A 20,000-nucleotide genomic window follows, 5' to 3' on the forward strand; every position below is an offset into this window, starting at 1 on the left:
TGCCCCAGTGCTCTGTTCTCGATGTTAACCCAGTTCTCTATACTTAATAGTCCTCTCCATCCTTCCTTTCGTGTTATGTATAGTATATCCATATTTGCTTTTGGGTGTAGTGCTTTATGTATTTTCTTATTTTTCCTAATTTTCTGGTCTATGCTGCGGATTTCTGCCTCCACGCATTCGACTACTCCTGCGCTGTATCAGATTACTGGTATTGCCCTTGTGTTTATGGATTTTATCATACTTCTGTCGTTGAGTTTTGACTTGAGTATCACTTTCAGTATCTGCCGATATTCTTTCCTGATCGCTTCCTTTATCGCTTGATATTTTATATCCCTTCCCTCCATAATTTCAAGTTATTTGTATCCCGTCTCATTGGTGTGTTTGATATTGGCCCTCATCTGGTAGCTTCATCCTTTAAGTCCTTGTTACTTTGCCCTTTGGTATGTTGACTAACGCACATTTTTCTATTCCAAACTCCATCTTGATGTCCCCGGCTACAATCCTTACAGTCTGGACTAAGGTATCTATTTCCTTGATGCTCTTAAAATACAGCTTGATGTCGTTCATGAACATCAGATGGTTAATTCTGCTGCCTCTTTCCTTGAGTTGGTACCCAGCATCCATCTTATTATTATTATTATTATTATTATTATTATTATTATTATTATTATTATTATTATTATTATTATTATTATTATTCTTATTATTATTATTATTATTATTATTATTTGGAAAGGCCAAAGTATGGGCTTTAGTTTAGAATTTGTGTGAATCAAGACTAATGTAAGATACATTGACTTGGCCCTTTCTATTTGTATATTGCATCCAATATATGTTTTTTTAAAATTTTATTTTACTTTTTTTTCATAACTTCTGCGTGAGACTGTGATGTTTGTTTTCTGCTAAGTTATGAATATCAATTTCATGAATGGCAGAGGCTAGGGTCAGGGACAATGCCCTATAGTCCATTTCTTTTAGCGAGGCAGATTTGCATTGACTTGCAGCAGTGCCCTTTTAGCTCGGAAAAGTTTTGTCTTAATTTTCCCGGAAATGGTAAAAAGGACTTTTATGATCTCTATGAAAGGAGAGGAAAACCTGGAAGTGAGGGAAAGATTTAAACATGGATCTGTTGATTAAAATGTTCATAGAATCTTAATGAGACATCTGTTTTTGCTATGGTGAGTTATTTGAATATATTAGTAATGAGAGGGACTTCTTTCAAATAGTATTTTACTTCTCAGGATAAACCTGTATTCCCCAAATATTCACTGCCAGAATGAATAATCCAGCTTTACTATTAATGAGGCTGCCTGTGAAGTTCAGTTTTACTACTGATGCCTTCTCATCTCTTTGTTCTTTCCCTCATATTCAGAATATCTGAAAAGAATCTTCATATAATTCTTCATATTATGAGGGGACAGACAAGGATGATGTCCTCTTTAGCCACTGAATTGCTTCACATTTTGCTTATGCTTCAACAGAGGAGTTAGTTGCTTCATTGCCTCTGCTACAGACTCTAATCAAAATACCACAGGCATCGCTAAATTCATATCTCTTTCCTAATGGTTTTCTATAATTAGTGAGATTAGTCCAATGTGATATTATAAATTTCTTTTTATGATTTGAATTGGCTGTAAACACCCACTTGAGGTAAATAACCTTTTCTAAATATATGTGGTTTTTATAGAAACATGATGTGGTTGATTTGAAATTTAAGAATGCTTAAACTATGAATAATTATTTTGGAATCCTTTTAAATGAAAAGTATGAGATGTTTTATAAAGCATAATTTATTTGATAAGATATTCAAATTTCTTCTCCTTTTACAATAACTACTGTAGTCTATACCCTCCTCTGTCACGTACTTAATAAATTTAACTGAATCAATAATGTTGCCATAAGTGTATTTCAGGATCCTTAACTTTTCAGGTCTGATTTGCTGACTTTTGCACATATAGCGACCCATCGAATTTTTTATTAATGTTGACGTCCCTACGCTAAGGATGTCAAGTGAGAAGTACCATAAGAAAGAAAAATTATTCTACCAACTCTTGGACTACGTGTGAGTGAGTTCTGAGACATTAAATTTGTTTTTGTTATATTCTAATTAAAGGGACTGCATGTTTCAGTGGGCGATATACCACCAAGCTCTGTTTTTTTTTCTAGAATTTTGGGATTCTATTTCAGCTCTCTTACTCTCTAGGTCTTAGAGTTTAACAATGTATATATCCAAAAGTGGTCTTTTAAGACAGTAATCCAAAATTTATTAGATTTCTATTTTATAGTAACCTGAGTGTATAGAAAATAACCCTGAGGTATACTTGTGCAGTATTACAATATTTTTTAGCAGAAAAACTCTGTTAACCACCCTCCCCCACCAAAAACCAAGAAAAGAAAATGAAGTGTAATTTAATGGTTTCCATACATATGTCAAAATATTGTTTAGAAAGTGTTGGTAAGTCTATTTTTTTTTCTCTTTTTTTGTGGCATCTCAAGTAGATTTTTATCCTAAGAACTTTTGCAACAAATTTAACTCTTCATTGTTTAACATTTTATTCTTTGGGCAATCTGGTATCTGAATATCTTAGAGTATGCTGATCCCATTTCCTTGATTATTGTACCTTAATAGCAATAGAATTTCCATATAACCGTTTTTTAGGTAGTAGGTTGGCTAGGGCACCAGCTACCCGATGATATTCTACCGTTAGAGAGTTATTGGATCCTTTGTCTTGTTAGACAATAATAAATTGGATTCCCCTGACTGGTTAATGCTCATTTCATCTTTGTATACAAATACAACGAATAGTCTGGCCTATTCTTTACACAGTCTCCTCATACATCATACACCTGACAAAATTGAAATTACCTTACACTTCTTCTTCGCTTAAGGTAATAATTACTGTACTGTAACTTTTCAGTGGCTACTTTCCGCTTGGTAAGGGTAGATAGATTACTTCAGCTATGGTAAGCAAATGTTCTAGGAGAGGGACACTCCAAAATCAAGCCATTGTTCTCTAGTACTGGATAGTGCCATAGAATCTGTACCATGGTCTCCCTCTGTCCTTTGTTGTAATTCTCTTTCTTGAGGGTACACTCGGGCACACTATTATCTATTATTTCTATTTCATTTTTTACTTCCTGTAGTTTTTTTGGAATCGTGTGTTGGACAGGCTTGATAAAAAAGCCACGGATGCCTGGTGGTTTATCAAGATTATTTTTTCTATAATCTATGGGCTTGATCAATCAATTTATTTATATTCCCTTGAAACAGATTTGACTTTGTTATCATTTTTCTTGATTTAGTTATTAATTTTGCTGTATCTTTTTAATCACCATTAATTCTTTTGCTATCTTGAGACATTGAGAAAAATCTGCGACTAGTGCGTCCTAGATTTCGTTAATGCCGTCTACTGTATTGCAATATTCGTGGTCATCATACAAATATTTGAGACCTAACTGTTGTGTCTAGACAGTATGATATTCTTTTGTGCCCCAAAAACTATGTTTCAAATATGAGGCACTCATCTGAGCTCCTTATATCTGGTTTTAAGATGCTAATAATATTGATTTGCAATGCCATTTCTAGGGCCAGGGGAATGACGGTGTATATTAGGACTGAATACCAGGCTACTCATAAGTCCTGCCATGAATGTGTGTGTCATGAGATTCAGGTAATAAAAGTTTGTGGCAGGCACAACAACTTCTATTTGTGTGCGATCTACCCAAATCGAACCATGGATGATTCTAACTTCGATTTTCTTCTTACCATTATACCTATGATAAAGGAAGATATAAAGACCTCTTTTGTTTTGGTTGGTGGTATCAATGTTAACCATAGAGAGTGGTTAAATTCTGTTTTTCCTACCGATTGCCAGGGCTTAAGATCTTTAGACTTAGCCTCTGAATCAAGCTGTGAGCAAATCATAATTGAAGTTACTCACAGGTCTGGTAACGGTAACTGCTTGGACCTCCTATATACTAACTTCCCTGGTGTTATCACATGTAAGGTTGGTTCTCGAGGTGGGAAGCCTAATCATGCCCTGATTTCATTAGTGTGGAAGACTGAGCAGATTGTCCCTGAAATCTCAGGAAGACTGGAATGGGATTTTGCATTATCTTCTTGGCTTGAATTGATCACAATTGCATAGTAGCGTTAATCCTGTTGTCCCTTTGAATGAAAATCTGGTCAGCATAAATGATAGGCGTATCCCTACTCGTGTGCTGAGGTACTGAATGAAGGAAAAGCCATAGGGCAATGATGATTATAGACCGTGTTATCTGGAGAAGCAGGAGGCCTATCATCTTTGCAAGGGTAACAACTCAGACTTGACTTGGATTAACTATAGTCAGCATAAAGCTTTTGCCCAGAGAGTCTATGTTTCAACTGAAAAGGAATACAATTTAACCATAAAGGAAACAACTCTTTTAGGTTCAACCCAGGAGCATAAGTGGCGAACTACCCTTAAATCTGCATTCTTTGGTGTAGATGCTACCGCTTATCCTTTAATTAAACCAGAAGGCTCTGTCACTCATTATCCTGAGTAAATGGAAATCCTTTTGGCAGATGTTTTTGACAGTATGCAGAGTAATGTAAAACTCGAACTTCCCCGTTCCTGTTTTCCTGAGGTTAAAGTATCTAGTTTAGCTTTTCGATATCGTGAAATTAGAGCTCTGTTATTGTACCTTGAGGCTGATGGAGGTGCAGACCAAAATAGTATTCTTCCTTTTTTTATAAAGACTACAGATTTCTCAGCTCCAAAGTTATCTGCTATTCTGCGCAAGTTACCAAGAAGAGGAGCTTTTAACACTTGTTGGATAATTGTTGGAGCTACCCCACTATGTAAACGTGTTTGTGGTAGCTCAAGTCCAACTGATAACCGTCCAATATCCATAACTCCCATATTATCTAAAAAATTTTAACGTCTTTAAGCAAATCGTCTTTTTAGGTTAGATGAAGTTAAGTCATTTGTTACCTAGTTGCAATTTGGTTTTCGTAAAGGCCATGGAGCATATGAAGCCCTTCTTACAATCTCCAATGCTATATAGAAATCTATTGAATGCGGTCAGGAAGTTTGTATGATTGGCCGAGATTTTACAGCTGCCTTTGACCATGTTAATCATGAGGCCCTTATTTTCTAACTCAAACAAGTTGGAGTAGGTGGATCGTGTCTTAGCATCATTATTGAATTCTTAATAGTAGTAGATCGAGAAGAGTTTTTGTTGATGGACACCATAGTGAGTATCTGGTGTTCGTCAGGGTAGTGCTCTTGCCCAACTAATTTTCATACTATATACACATGATATGTGGTTTGGCCTAGAAAAAAAGCTTGTTGCACATGCAGATGATGTTACTCTCTTCGCATCAATACCATCTCCTGAATATATATCTGAGGTTGCTAAATCTCTTAAAAGAGATCTAGCAAAAAATAGTGCACGTGGCAAATTATGGGGTATGAAGTTGAATCTTAACAGAATATAACGTATGATTGTAAATATGTCAAGTAGAGTGGCTACTTAACATCCGGAACTCATCATCGATAAAGTTTCTTCGTCGTTGGGTTACTCTTGAAATTTTAGGTGTGGTTTGCGACAGCTAATTTACTTTTGAGAAACACATTAGGTCTCTGTCTTTTTAAAATAACTACAAAAGAAAGAAAAGTCCTTATTGAGAAAGTGTTTTTGGTTTTTTGGTGATCAATCTATTCTGAAAAAGTGTTTGAATTTTTGTATTCTATCTGATTTCGAATATTGTTCTTCTGTCTGGTCTTCAGCTGCTGTTTCTCATCTTAATTTGTTGGACAGAAATTTATAGTCTATAAAATTCCTTATTCCAGATCTTGATATTAATCTCTAGCACCGTCATTTTTCAGTTCATCATGCATGTTGTATAAGATTTTTTATAATTCTTACCATTTATTACATTCAGATCTTCACCGACATTTCAATCCTGTTCGTAATACTCGGCGTGTAGTTGATTCTAATTGTCAGGCTTTCCCCATCATGAGGCTCAATACTAAATAGTGCTCTAGAAGTTTTATTCACGCTGTGACCAGGCTAGGGAATGACCTTCCTAATCGTGTAGTTGAATCATCAGAAATACAAAAGTTTGAACTTGCAGATAATGTTTTTATGTTGAACAGGTTGACACAATTCTTTATACATTTCTTTTATATGAAATATCTGTTTTATTATTTTCAATGCTTTGAAGATATTTTATCTAAAATTATCATTCTTCCTATATCGTCTATTTATTTCCTTATTTCCTTTCTTCACTGGGTTATTTTTCCCTGTTCGAACCCTTCGGCTTATAGCATCTTGCATTTCCAACTTCGTCTATAGCTTACCCTATAACAATAATAATAATAATAATAATAATAATAATAATAATAATAATAATAATAATAATAATAATAATAATAATAATAATAATAATAATAATAATAATATGTTGCAACTTAACTCCCATGGACAAGAGCCTTGTTCTTTGTGTTAATACTTATCCTCTGCATTGCTTCCTTTATCTCTCTGACTGAAGCCAAGATCAAACTTCTAAGTGACTGCAATTTGGGTTATGAATTCTCGAACTAGGTTTACTACATTAAGTGATATACGTATACACCTCCCGTCTGTTAGACAATATATTAGTTTTATCAATAAACATGAAAGAAATATTCTCTATGGCCTAATTTTTCAGTTCTAACATTGCCGAGTAAGACATGCATAGATAGTCCTCCAGCGTTCGAGAAATATTTGCTTTCTTGAACTTGGCTGTCATACGGAGATGAACCAGCAAAAGAAATCCAATTCCACGAACTCTTACACTCTCTCTAAGTAAGTCTTGGTACATGGAAACTTGTGGTGATATACCTACTAAGCAAATTGCTTTTTGTAGTGTATATTATCGCTTCATTCTCACTCTGCCTCTGTTTTTATGTGTGTTTACCACTAACTTTACCTTGATCTGGTGTAGAAACCAGTGAGCTGAAAAATTCATCAATTACACACAGTTGTATAAACACCGCACTCTAATACATGCTTGTTTTTTCTTATCACCCTGGGTTCATAGAAAATTACTTTGCTCTGTACTTAAACATCAATACAATGGATTGACAAATAGTATATTTAATTAATATAGTATTTTCAACAGTATGAGGTCAATGATGAGCTATTCAGTTGCTTGTGGTTTATGGGAAATGTGACTGCATGACATTAAAAGTTTATATAAATCCATAAAATTGAACAAGGTATTCTCCATTCTAGTCACCTGCTCCTCCAGTGACGTCTTTTCTTCCTGTCTGTAGATTGAGCAGTTTCTTTAATGGGTGTTGACTCTAAGAAGTTGAAGATACCAGGTCTTCGATACTCAATCACCGTCACTGCAGAATTGCCATAATACTGTACTTTCCTACCATCATTCACACGTGCTTCATTTAATAATACAGTATTTAATCGTGAAATATCTTATGCTCAACATAATAAACTTCATATCAGCAACTTCCACCCAAACACACTACACCATTTAACTCACTATTAACCAAACAAATTTAAAAGCGTATTGGTTCCAAACTTAATTTCAAATTCATAACAGCAGTTTGCTAGGTATGCCTCATTCATCAGCGAAGCGGAAGTTAAATGTTCATGTTATATGGTAAAATTAAAAGAATCAGTTGATGGTAATGCACACTTATTTTAAAATTAAAATTAAATACATTTTCTGGATAAAATGTTTAGATTTCTCATGAAAAAAAAAAAACGTACTTAGATAAAAAAAATCAATTGAATAATTATATGCTAACTTCTAATAATGTTTAGAGAGTTGTGCAGTAAGAACTCAGTTTTACTTCACCAATATCAAAAGGTTATCATAAGACTTTTAGGATGTTTAAAATAAACATTATGCACTGTTAAGAACATTTTTTAGAGGTGCTCTAAGAAATTACATTCAAATCTCGTTGTAAGCCAACATGGTCAGTTATATACTCCATCATAGAAATTATATATACTGGTAAATTCTATAATACTCCAACACTAACTTAGTTATCAACTGCATATATAAATCCTTTCAATTAAAAGATTTATCGTGAGCTGATCTTTGAGAACAAGACAAATCAGCGCCGATATTCGATAGCCATATATAGAAAATATGGTTATTATAATTGTTTTATTAGAGAATCTCTCTCCTTCACTCTCTCTCTCTCTCTCTCTCTCTCTCTCTCTCTCTCTCTCTCTCTCTCTCTCTCTCTCTCTCTCTCTCTCTCTCTGGATATTACCATTGTGTGTGCGTACGCTTGTACGTGTTTATTGTTTGTATATTGCAATAGATATGATCAATCATTTAAGAAAATTTTGATAAAAACACCTCTGATTCCTTCCATTTCGGAGAACCCTATATATTCAAAATAAAGGATCGTGTAAAGAAAAAATATATTTCATGAAGGGTACTGTTACAGACTCCACCAAGAACTGTTTTCTTTCTTCCTCTTTATATACATGTAAAATTTCATCACCCTTCATCAGGATTTCTTCCCATGCACACTATCCATCCATCTTCATTTATCTTCCTGTATCTTTCGTATTGCTCTAATTTTATGGTGATGCAATCTTCTACATTTTGAGTCCTTTTCCCCCTTCTCATCGAGTTATACAGAGCCTGTAAATATTTGCACTTGGGTGCAGTGCTTGGGCATGCATGTACAGTATATTACCTTCCTGGTTTTTCCATCTATGTTGCATAACTTGTCCATCTTCTACTCTACTATTCCAGTACTATACCTGATAGCTAGCACTGGCCAGGTGTTTATAGCCTTTATCATATTTCCAGAGTTAAACGTTGTCTTTATTATAGTGGTGAATCTGTCCTTGTTATTACTTTGTATTATTTCTTCCCTTGTCTTTTGGCGTCCCTTCTCATGCACTATGTAATTTGCATTCAATTCCTCCCGAGCCTTGCCCGTTCTCAGTATGTTGTCTGTCATTTTCTAAGCTTACTCAAGTCAGATCTCACCTCTTATTTAGTTCTCTTCAGATTGTAAGATTTATGGTTGGTATATCGTTGAGTTGTATACCTTACTGCCAGACAAAGCCATTCCATTTGAAAGAGTTCCATTTACGTCTTCAGGGATAATATCTGCATTTGTATTCATCATTACTCAATTTACTATTTAACCCATAGTTGGACATACCAGTTTAGGATTGGTATCAATTTCAGCTGAGAGGACTTTGGTAATCATAGTAAGGAACCTTCCTCAAAGATTTTTACTCTAACCACTGGGCCAATCTGACCACTTCATTACCACCGCTAGGGACGATGTGTTTTCGAGTCGGTTTATAAATTTACCAGTTTTTCTGTATGTCTCTGGACAAGATTAAGTCAAAACGACAAAACGGATTTTAACGACATTTTCACCATATTTAGATCTTAGTTCATGTAAGATGCCATTGAATTTTGGAGATGATTATTGCCCCAATCTCGATTCTAGATTAGGATTTGTTTTTTTTCCAATTTAAAAACTGTTTCAAAACAAATTGACAGACCTTGAGGATATTTCCATTACGAAAAGTTCTTTGGCCATGGACGACGCCAGTAACTTTTGGAGATGATCCAGAACCGGCTTCGGATTCTAGATGTAGGTTTACATTTCTTGAAATTTTAAAGATTATCACAAAAACAAATTGCCACATGGGTTTTTCACCGAATATCAACAATTAATAGATATTATTCATCAAAAGTAACCATGAAATTTTTAAGGTATTAAGGAATAAGATCACAATTCTAGATGAACATTTCACTTTTCATAATCTACTTTACATTCAAGTTGTGAATAGAGGGAGGAAATATCTTTAAACTTTAGTTAAAGGTAAGCGATATATATTAGCGAAGGTCTGAAATATATGATCGTTCTTGTACAGTAACCATAATTAAAGAGATCTTTCATATAAAACTATAAAGAGAGACTCAAGTCAGCCTCTTCAACATAAAAAATCTCTTGTTCCATGTTTGACCTTTTAAAAGTGCAAGACTCACTCTCTGGTCATAGCTGGAACAAAACTTTTAGAATACTGTGCAGTACTAAACCTTACATTGGAGAAGACTTGATTATTTGAATGAGTTGCATATCTAGTACTGTAAGTTAAATGGTACTGTTAGGGAAGATCTGAGTGCAAAGTTTGATCATATTATGAAATATATTATACAAAATGTTTCAAAAAATATTTGAAGGATGGTGCCAGAGATTAATATCTATATCAGGAATAAAAAAGAAAACTTTGTTGACCTAAAGTTTTAGTCCAACAAATTTAGATAAGATTCAGATGCTTTAGACCAGTCATTCGAGCAATATTTGAAACACGGTAGTATGGAACATTTGAAAGACTTCTGAAGTCTGAGCAGCAGAAACGTTCAATAAGCCAGTTTTCGTGTAATTGACGAAGATTCAGATTATATGAGTTTCTTTCAAAAGTTTGTGATATATATATATATATATATATATATATATATATATATATATATATATATATATATATATATAAATAAGCTTTCCTAAGCTGCATGTGAAAAGTCTTAGTCTTCCTGTAGGTCTTGGGACTGGTGTAAAGGTATCAAGCTACATCCAGTTTTAAGATACCCTACCTCACTAGCTAATAACCAGTTTAAGGTTACCAGGTTGGCATGGTAGTTTGAGACTGGTATCACACTATCACCCCTTTTATCAAGTTACTCCCTCACCACAATAAATTGAAGAAATAATTTATATGACAGAGCAGATATGTATCATGCATTTATTGCATCTGGCACTGACTGATTCATCAACTCAAAAATTGAATCATTGATATATTTTTTGCATTGGCTGATCCACTTGCAGTAGTAGAAAAAAGTATTTGTGAATTATATGACACATTTGAAGCCACAGGCTGTCATTTAAAAGTTTTGTGATAACGTTGAGATAAAGATCTATTTCATTTTGTTGTGTGAGGGATTTACGAGATTTTTTTTTTTATTATTATTATCCTCTAAAATAGATTCCATACCATGCACTTCAGGTCTATGAGCTTTACACGGCGTTTTGCCTGGAGAAATTGATTAAAAATCACCTAGAAAAAATAGTGTTTAATGTTTTGATACTTATACTAATGTTCATATAGTTTTTTTTATATATATTTTGACGAAGGAGGCTTATTTTTTAAAATCTCTCATATGCGGTAAAGATATCACAGACATCGGTGCCAATTTTTTCCAATAGAAAAGTTCTAGGATCTTTGATCTGTTAGTATTTATGACGACGTGAATGCTCATACAACAGGCCGTTTTTCTGTCACCAGCACCTTGGTGCAATGATTATCAATATCGAATGACGATGAGTTCTACGTCACCAGGGACAAACTTGTGTCTCCTCTTCATAATCTCACTGCTCTGTGCTTGTAAATTACAGCTGAACATATTGGGAAAGAATGGAAAAGCATTAAGAGGAACGTAACAATGACAAATGGGTCTTGGTGGAGTAGTGTGGGAAATTGAAAGTCAAAATCATAAGCAAAATTTGAATAGGATGAAGTCTAAAAACTGAGTTAGATATTTACGTTTTTTCTAGTTCAAACATATATATATATATATATATATATATATATATATATATATATATATATATATATATATATATATATATATATATATATATATATATATATATATATATATATATATATATATATACTTGTGTTTACATGTATGTTTGTATTGTTACATATGTATATATATATATATATATATATATATATATATATATATATATATATATATATATATATATATATATATATATATATAAATATATATACATATATATATATCTATATATATATACATATATATATATATATATATATATATATATATATATATATATATATATATATATATATATATATACACACATATATATATATATATATATATATATATATATAGGTAGCATGTTTGCCAGGACACCAGCCACCCATTGAGATACTACTGCTAGAGAGTTATTGGTTCTTTTAAATGACAATATAGTAATACATAGGATCCCTCTCTCTGTTAGGGCTAATTTTTCTCCGCCTACCCATACGACAAATAGTCTGGTGTATTCTTTAAAGATTATCGTCTTGTCTCATATGCCTGATGGTACTCAGAAAACTGCAATTCTTTTTTGCTAATTGGGCTCATTACTGTATTCTTATTGGTTAGTGGCTACTTTCCTCTTGGTATGTGTAGAAGAGGCTCCTTAGCTATGGTAAGCAGCTCTACTAGGAGAATAACACTCAGAAATCAAACCTTTGTTTTCTGGTTTTGGGTAGTGCCATAGCCTCTGTACCATGGTCTTCCACTGCCTTGGGTTAGAGAACTCTTGCTTCAGGGCACACTTGGGCACACTAATCTTATTTTTTTTTTTACAGTTTTTTTTTAAGTTGTGTGCAATAGAAGGGCCGTGAAAGCCTAGTGGTTTATCAAGTGCTTTTCTTTTCCCTACCTGATCTTTTCTTTTTCATAACTATTCTAACTGTCCATCCTTCAGTAGAAGTGGCTATCCCGGAGAGTATTTAGCTTTGCAGGGTGTATCGGTTCTGTTATGTTGACCAGTTTTTCCATTTTTTTCCTGTAGTCTATGGGTTTCATCAACCGGTTCATTTATATATCCTTAGGACACATGTTTTTTTTTTATTATTTCCTTTTAATTTAGTTGTTAAGTATGATGTACATCTTTTATTACTATTATTCTTATGGTGTCTGGAGACACTGAGTGAAATCCAGGTCCATTACGTCCTAGATTTTGTCAATAACGTGTATTGTATAGCAATATTCGTGGTTTTCATTCAAATCTTCAAGACCTTACAGTTGCTTCCAGATAGTATGATAATCTTTTGTGCTAAGAAACTATGGTTACTAATATGAGGTATTCGTCTGTGCTCATTATAACTAGTTTTAAGAACCCAATTATTCTGAAACGGTATGGTATTCCAGGGCCGGGCGAATGGTGGTGTATGATAGGGCTGAGTATCCTGCTTCTCAAAAGTCCTGCTATGAATAGGGATATCATGAGATTCAGGTAATAAGAGTTTGTGGCAGACATAACAACTTCTATTTCTTTTTTATCTACCGGAATCCAAAACATGGATGATTCTATCTGTGATTGCTTTCTTACCATTATGGCTAAGATACAAGAAGATGAAAAATAGGTATGTTTTGTCTTAGTTTGGTATTCCAATGCTTACCATAGGGAGTGGTTAAATTCGGTTTCTCCTACTGATCGTCATGGCTTAAGAGCATTATACTTTACCTCTAAATCCGGTTGTGAGCAAATCATAAGTGAAGCTAATCTTAGGTCTGGGAACTGCTTGGACCTCACATACAACAACTCCACTGGGGTTATAACAAGTAAACTTGGTTCTTCAGTTGGGATATCTGATCATGCCTTGATTTCATTAGTAGTAAACACTGAGCAGCCTGTCCCTGATGTATCAAATTCATGTAAGATTTATATGAAATCTACAGACAACTAGAATGACATTTTGAGTGACCTTAAAAGCTTCAATTAGTTACAAATGTATAGTGGCGTTGGCCCCACCGTCCTTTTGAATGAGAATCTAGTCAACATAATTGATAGACGTATCCCTTCCCGTGTGCTAAGATATTGAGTGAAGGTTCAATGGTGATTGTAAAAGTGCTTATTCAGAGAAGCAAGAGGCCTATTATCTTTGAAAGGTTTACAGAACAGATTAAACTTGGAATAACTATACTCAGCTTAGAGATTTTCCTCAAAGAGTTTATGTTCTAACTGAAAATTAAATATAATTAGGCCATAAAAGAAACCATTTTTGCTAAAACCCTGTAACATAAGTGGTGGACTACCTTTATTATTACTTTTATTATTACCAGCTAAGCTACAACAATAATGGAAAAGCAAGATGCTATAAGCCCAAGAGCTTCAACAGGGAAAAAATAGCCAAGTGAGGAAAGGAAATAACAAAATAAAGGAATAAATAAACGACATAAAAGTAATAAAAACTCAAAACAAATATTTTAGAAAACATTAATAACTTTAAAATAAATATTTCATATATAAATTATAAAAAGACTTATCTCAGCCTGTTCAACATAAAACAATTTGGTGCAAGTTTGAACTTTCGAAGTTGAACTGATTCAACTATCCGATTAGGGAGATCATTCAACAACTTGGGGACATGTTGAATTAAAGTTCTAGAATATTATGTTGTATTGAGCCTCATGATGGAAGAGGCCTAACTATTAGAATTAACTCCATGATTAGTAAAACGAACAGGATGGAACTCTCCAGGAAGATCTGAATTTAAAGGAGGGTCAAAATTAAGAAAGATCTTATGCAACATGCATAGTAAACTAATTGAACGACGGTGCCAAGGATTAATATATAGACCAGGATTAAGAAATTTAATAGACCGTAAGTTTCTGTCCAACAAATTATGATGAGTATCAGCAGCAGAAGACCAATGAGGAGAATTATACTTGATACAAGGTAGAATGAAACAATTAAAAGACTTCTTGTGAATAGATTGTCCACTGGAAATCTTAAAAAAACTTTCTCAATATGCCATTTTTTTGTGCAATTGAAGAAGACACAGACCGTATGTGTTTCTCAAAGTAAATTTGCTGTCGAAAAATACACATAAAAGTTTGAAAGTGTTATACAAAGTTAAAAAACATTATCAATGCCGAGATATGGATGTTGTGGAACCACTGTCATAGACCTACTTACAAACATAGTTTGATTTATATTACGATTCAACTTCATACCCTACAATTGACCCCATGTAGTATTTTCAGGTCTTATGCAACAAGTTTGATTTCTATGCCAAACCTCATGTTCTGTGTATAAAGAATGAAAAGTAATGGGCCAAGAACACTACCTTCAAGATATATTCGTATACTCACTCAGGTACCCTTCAACAACAACTCTTTGTGATCTATTACATAAAAATTCAATAATGATAATAGATAAAGACATCTTTCAACTGTTTGAGTTTAAAGACATGAGCCTTGGATTAACATGGTCAAAGTCAGCACTAAAATCAAAGCAAACCATATGAACTCCTTGACCACAATCAAAGGATTTCTTTACAGCATTGGATATTGTAAGAAGGGCTTCAAATGCTCCAAAGCCTTTACAAAAACCAAATTGCAAAATAGGGAACAGGTGATTACCTTCAGCAAACCTATGAAGACATTTTGCCGAAAGCTGTTCAAAAGCTTTAAATAATATGGGAGTTTTAGAAATTGGGTTGTAACCAATTGTACTTTAGCTACCACAAACACATTTGCAAATTGAAGTAATATTACTAATTCTCCAAAAAGTGTTAAAATATCCTATTCTTGCTAACTATAAAAATAACAGATAACTTTAAAGATAAGAAATCTGCTGTCCTTAATAAAAAACAAAGGAAATATACCATTTGGATCTACAACTCCCTAAGCTTCAAGGTCCATATAGAGAGCTTTAATTTCATGATATCAGAAAGCTAAACTAGTTAGTACAGCCTATGGAAAGCAGGAATGAGGAAGATCAAGTTTCTCATTACTCTGCTTACTGTCAAACACATCAGCCAAAATTGTTGCCTTCTGCTATGGAGAGTTAGTGACTGAGCCATCTGGTTTAAGTAAAGGAGGAACTGTTGCATTGACACCAAGGCATGCTGAATTAAATGTAGTCCACTGTTTAGTGCCTGGGTTGTACCAAAAAGGATTTCTTTTATGGTTAGATTATATTCCTTTCCAGTTGAAGCATGAATTCTCTGAGCAAAATCTCTAAGCAGATTATAGTTATTCCAGGTCAAATCCGATCTATTACCTTTTCAGAGGTGATAGGCCTCCTGCTTCTCCAAATAAGCAGGTCTACAATCATCATTGAACCATGGTTTGTCCTTCAATCTATAACTTAGCACACAATAAGGGATACATCTGTCAATTATGTTGACTAAGTTCTCATTCAAAGAGACAACATGATCAACACTACTATACAATTGTCACCAATTAAACTAAAAAAGATCAGGCAAAATCCTATTGACGTCTGCATGTGATTATATATATATATATATATATATATATATATATATATATATATATATATATATATATATATATACACATATATAGATATATATAGATATGATATATATATATATATATATATATATATATATATATATATATATATATATATATATGTATATATATATATATATATATATATATATATATATATATACATATATATATATATATATATATATATATATATATATATATATATATATATTTATATACCTATTTATATATATATGTATATACATATATATATATATATATATATATATCTATATATATATATATATATATATATATATATATATATATATATATATATATATATTTATATATATATACACACACACACACACACATATATATATATATATATATATATATATATATATATATATATATATATATATATATATGTGTGTGTGTGTGTGTGTATATATACGTATATATACACATATTTTGATATATATATATATATATACATACATATATATATATATATATATATATATATATATATATATATATATATATATATATATATCTTACAAGAGTTTGATATATCAGGTACAGTCTGCTAAGTCTTCACTACTAATGAAATCCAGGCATGATCATGATAGTTGTTATAACGCCATGGATGTTGGGGTATATGAAGTCCAAGTGGTTACCAGACTTGTGAGTAGCTTCACTTATGATTTGCTCACTGCCTGATTCAGAGGCCAAGTCTAAAGCTCTTAGAATCAAACAACTCCCAATGGTGATCATTAAAATTACCAACAAAGTCAAAGCAGACCTTTTTATCATCTTCTTGTATCTTAGCCACAATTCTAAGGAGACAATCGAAAAAAGGAATCCTCCATGTCGGGATTGAACTGCATTAAGCACAAATAGAAGTTGTTATGCCTGCCACAAACTTTTATTACCTGAATCTCATGACATCAACATTTATAGCAGGTCTTATTAGAAGCAGGGTACTTAGTCATAATATACTCCACCCTTCCCTGGCCCTAGTGATGGAACCACATTTTAATATTATTGTCTTATTAAAACCAGTTATAAGGAGCTTATATGAATACCTCATATTAAAAACCAAAGTTTCTTAGCACTAAAGGATATCATAATGTCTGGACGAAAATGTAAGTTCTTCAGTATTTGCATGAAGACCACGAATATTGCAAAACAATAGATAACATTGACTATATCTAGGATGCACTGAAACAGGATTTCGCTCAATGTTTCCAGACACCATAAGAATTAATGGTAATAAAAATGATACATCATACACAAAAATTGAATTAACAAGAATGATAACTAAACCAATATTTACAGAAAATCTGCACTCTTTGGTGTAGATGCAACAGTTCCTACCATACTGAAACCAGAGGACTCTCTCACTCACAGTCCAAAGGAGAATGAACCCTTGTGGCTTATTTGTTTGGCAGTAAACAGAATAAGAAACTAGATCTTCCTCATTCTTTTTTTTCCTGAGGATATACTAAGTAGTTTAGTTTTTGATTTCGGGAAATTAAAGCTCCCTTGATGGACCTTGATGCATATGCAGGTGTAGACCTCAATGGTATTTTTTATTTTTTATGAAGATGGCAGATTTCTTAGCTCCAAAGTTATATGTAATTTTGCGCAAGTTAGCAGGAAAAGGAGCTTTGAGCACTTGGTGGAGAAATGATAATGTTACACGACTATATAAATATGTTTGTGGTAGCTCAAGTCCAACTGAATACCGTCCAATTTCCTTAACATCCAAATTATCTAAAGTTTTTCTTTGTCTTTTGGCAAAACGTCTTAATGAGTTGGCTGAATGAGACTTAACGAGCATCGTCTCTCAAACATGACGCAAAACCTCATAAAATATAAAAGAACATTACCTAAGCTCTTGTTCATGTCCAGCACGAATCCCTCACCTCTCTCAAATAGATTACTGAAAACTTCGTAACACGCATACGTGGAATAAAAAGTAAAGTCTGAAAAATAAAGTAAATATAAATAAACTAACCTGAATAAAGAATACAATGAGGTTAACGACGAAAGTGTTACGCAATTCACATATAGAACTTGAATATACACAGGAGCAGATAATTTTACGATTGAGTATCATCTCTGCGATGCAAAAAGGATATTTCAATTAATCTATGAATAAACTTCTATATATATATATATATATATATATATATATATATATATATATATATATATATATATATATATATATATATATATATATATATATATATATATATATATATACTCTGTATTTTTCTGCTCCCGAGGTGTTGCACTGTGTGCCCTACTAAAAAGGACCTAACAGAATCCTAACAGCCATTAACTTCAAAGAATTTTTATCCTTTCTACCTCCGACAATGAAGTTGGGAGGAGGTTATGTTTTTGCCCCTGTTGACTTGTTTTTGAAATACTCCCTAGCCACAATTTTATTAATACAGTAGTGAAACTTTCAGGGAGTAATTGTTATGCTAAGACGTGGAAGTGATTCCGTTTTGAAAGTCCTAGGTCAAAGGTCAAGGTCAAGCAAAAGGTCGACCGAATTAACCCTAACCTTAACCTCAAGTTTGCACATGGTTGTCACACAGACTTCTAGTTTGTCTAAGCTCTAAATTGATCCTGGGAAAGGCAAGCTGGTTTTGAGAAATAAGCGGCCGTGACGGAGGTCTGTCTGTCTGTCTCCTCCTCAATCCCCACAGCACCAGTATTAACACCGGGCCTCCTCGATTCTTCTTCCTAAGTTCCATGGCACTGACCTAAGACTGTCCCTCAATATTTTGCCATATCTTTCCTTAATTAACCTCTCATGACCTGCGTCTGTTGTCCTGATCCATTCCACTGCTGGTGATAGAAGAACGTCTGCAGTCTTTGATATTTCATAAGGACCACTCGTGGCCTCATGAGTTGAGTCTATAGAAGAGACTCGCGAAAAGGGGTGATTATAATTCACTAAATGCGTTAATGTGAGTTTGCAAGTAACGTTGCAAGGACAGCACCGGGTTTAGCACCGAGAAGCAAAAGTTGCAAATCATATCTCTGGCGTAATAAAATTGTGGAAAAAACTCCGCTTTACCTTTTTCCTGATTCCCCAAAAGAACACAGCCAAATTTACTTCCTCACCTGCAGAAAATTTGGCGGATTCCTTTTCAGAGAGAGAGAGAGAGAGAGAGAGAGAGAGAGAGAGTGAGAGAGAGAGAGAGAGAGAGAGAGAGAAATCTGTAGAATATGGCCTAACCTTTTATTTGACTCATTTAAGAAATATTTCCTTTTTATTAAAAGAATACTTTTAAATGTCGACTATGACATTAAGCAATAAATCTCCTCTATCTATAATAGACTCTCAGTTCTTGAGGGAAGGTTGTGGCTTTGGAAGGATATATATAGAAGGCAGTTTGAGCCATCCTTACTCTCTCAAAAGTCCAGTCTGAAAGGATTAATTATCGAAAGGAGATTATTGAGACCCTATCTAGAGAGTCTTAGTCACTTGGAGTACTTGAAGAAAGGATGGGATTATGGGAGGTATCCTGATATAAGCAGTTTAAGACAGGCAAGAAGATAAAAAGGGTTTGGTTATAGAAGGAAGTTTCTTAAGATCCTTTGGGGACTTTTAATGCTTAATGATACTGTTTAGGATATTTCTATTCGAGATAATATAGTCACGTAAGAATATGCATTAGACATTATTTTTACAACCCAACCTTATTAGCTCTAATATATATATATATATATATATATATATATATATATATATATATATATATATATATATATATATAAATATATATATATATATATATATATATATATATATATATATATAATATATATATATATATATATATATATATATATATATATATATATAAATATATATATA

General features: G+C 33.1%; 1 long non-coding RNA gene across 3 annotated transcripts in view; it reads left to right on the top strand.

Moving 5' to 3' along the window:
* The window catches only part of LOC137634030 (uncharacterized), a 46,470-nt gene that overhangs the window by 23,175 nt on the left and 3,295 nt on the right, over positions 1-20,000 (top strand). The window contains exons 3-4 of one of the 3 annotated variants that reach the window (XR_011042431.1): positions 1,930-2,066; positions 6,695-8,376. This is a non-coding gene — a long non-coding RNA (uncharacterized lncRNA). Of the gene's footprint in view, positions 1-1,929; positions 2,067-6,694; positions 8,377-20,000 lie in introns of those variants that run through there. The other 2 variants (XR_011042430.1, XR_011042432.1) reach the window with 2 other exon arrangements.

The sequence above is a fragment of the Palaemon carinicauda genome, chromosome 43 (genome assembly GCF_036898095.1).
Source record: "Palaemon carinicauda isolate YSFRI2023 chromosome 43, ASM3689809v2, whole genome shotgun sequence".
In the NCBI taxonomy this organism is placed as follows: domain Eukaryota; kingdom Metazoa; phylum Arthropoda; class Malacostraca; order Decapoda; family Palaemonidae; genus Palaemon; species Palaemon carinicauda.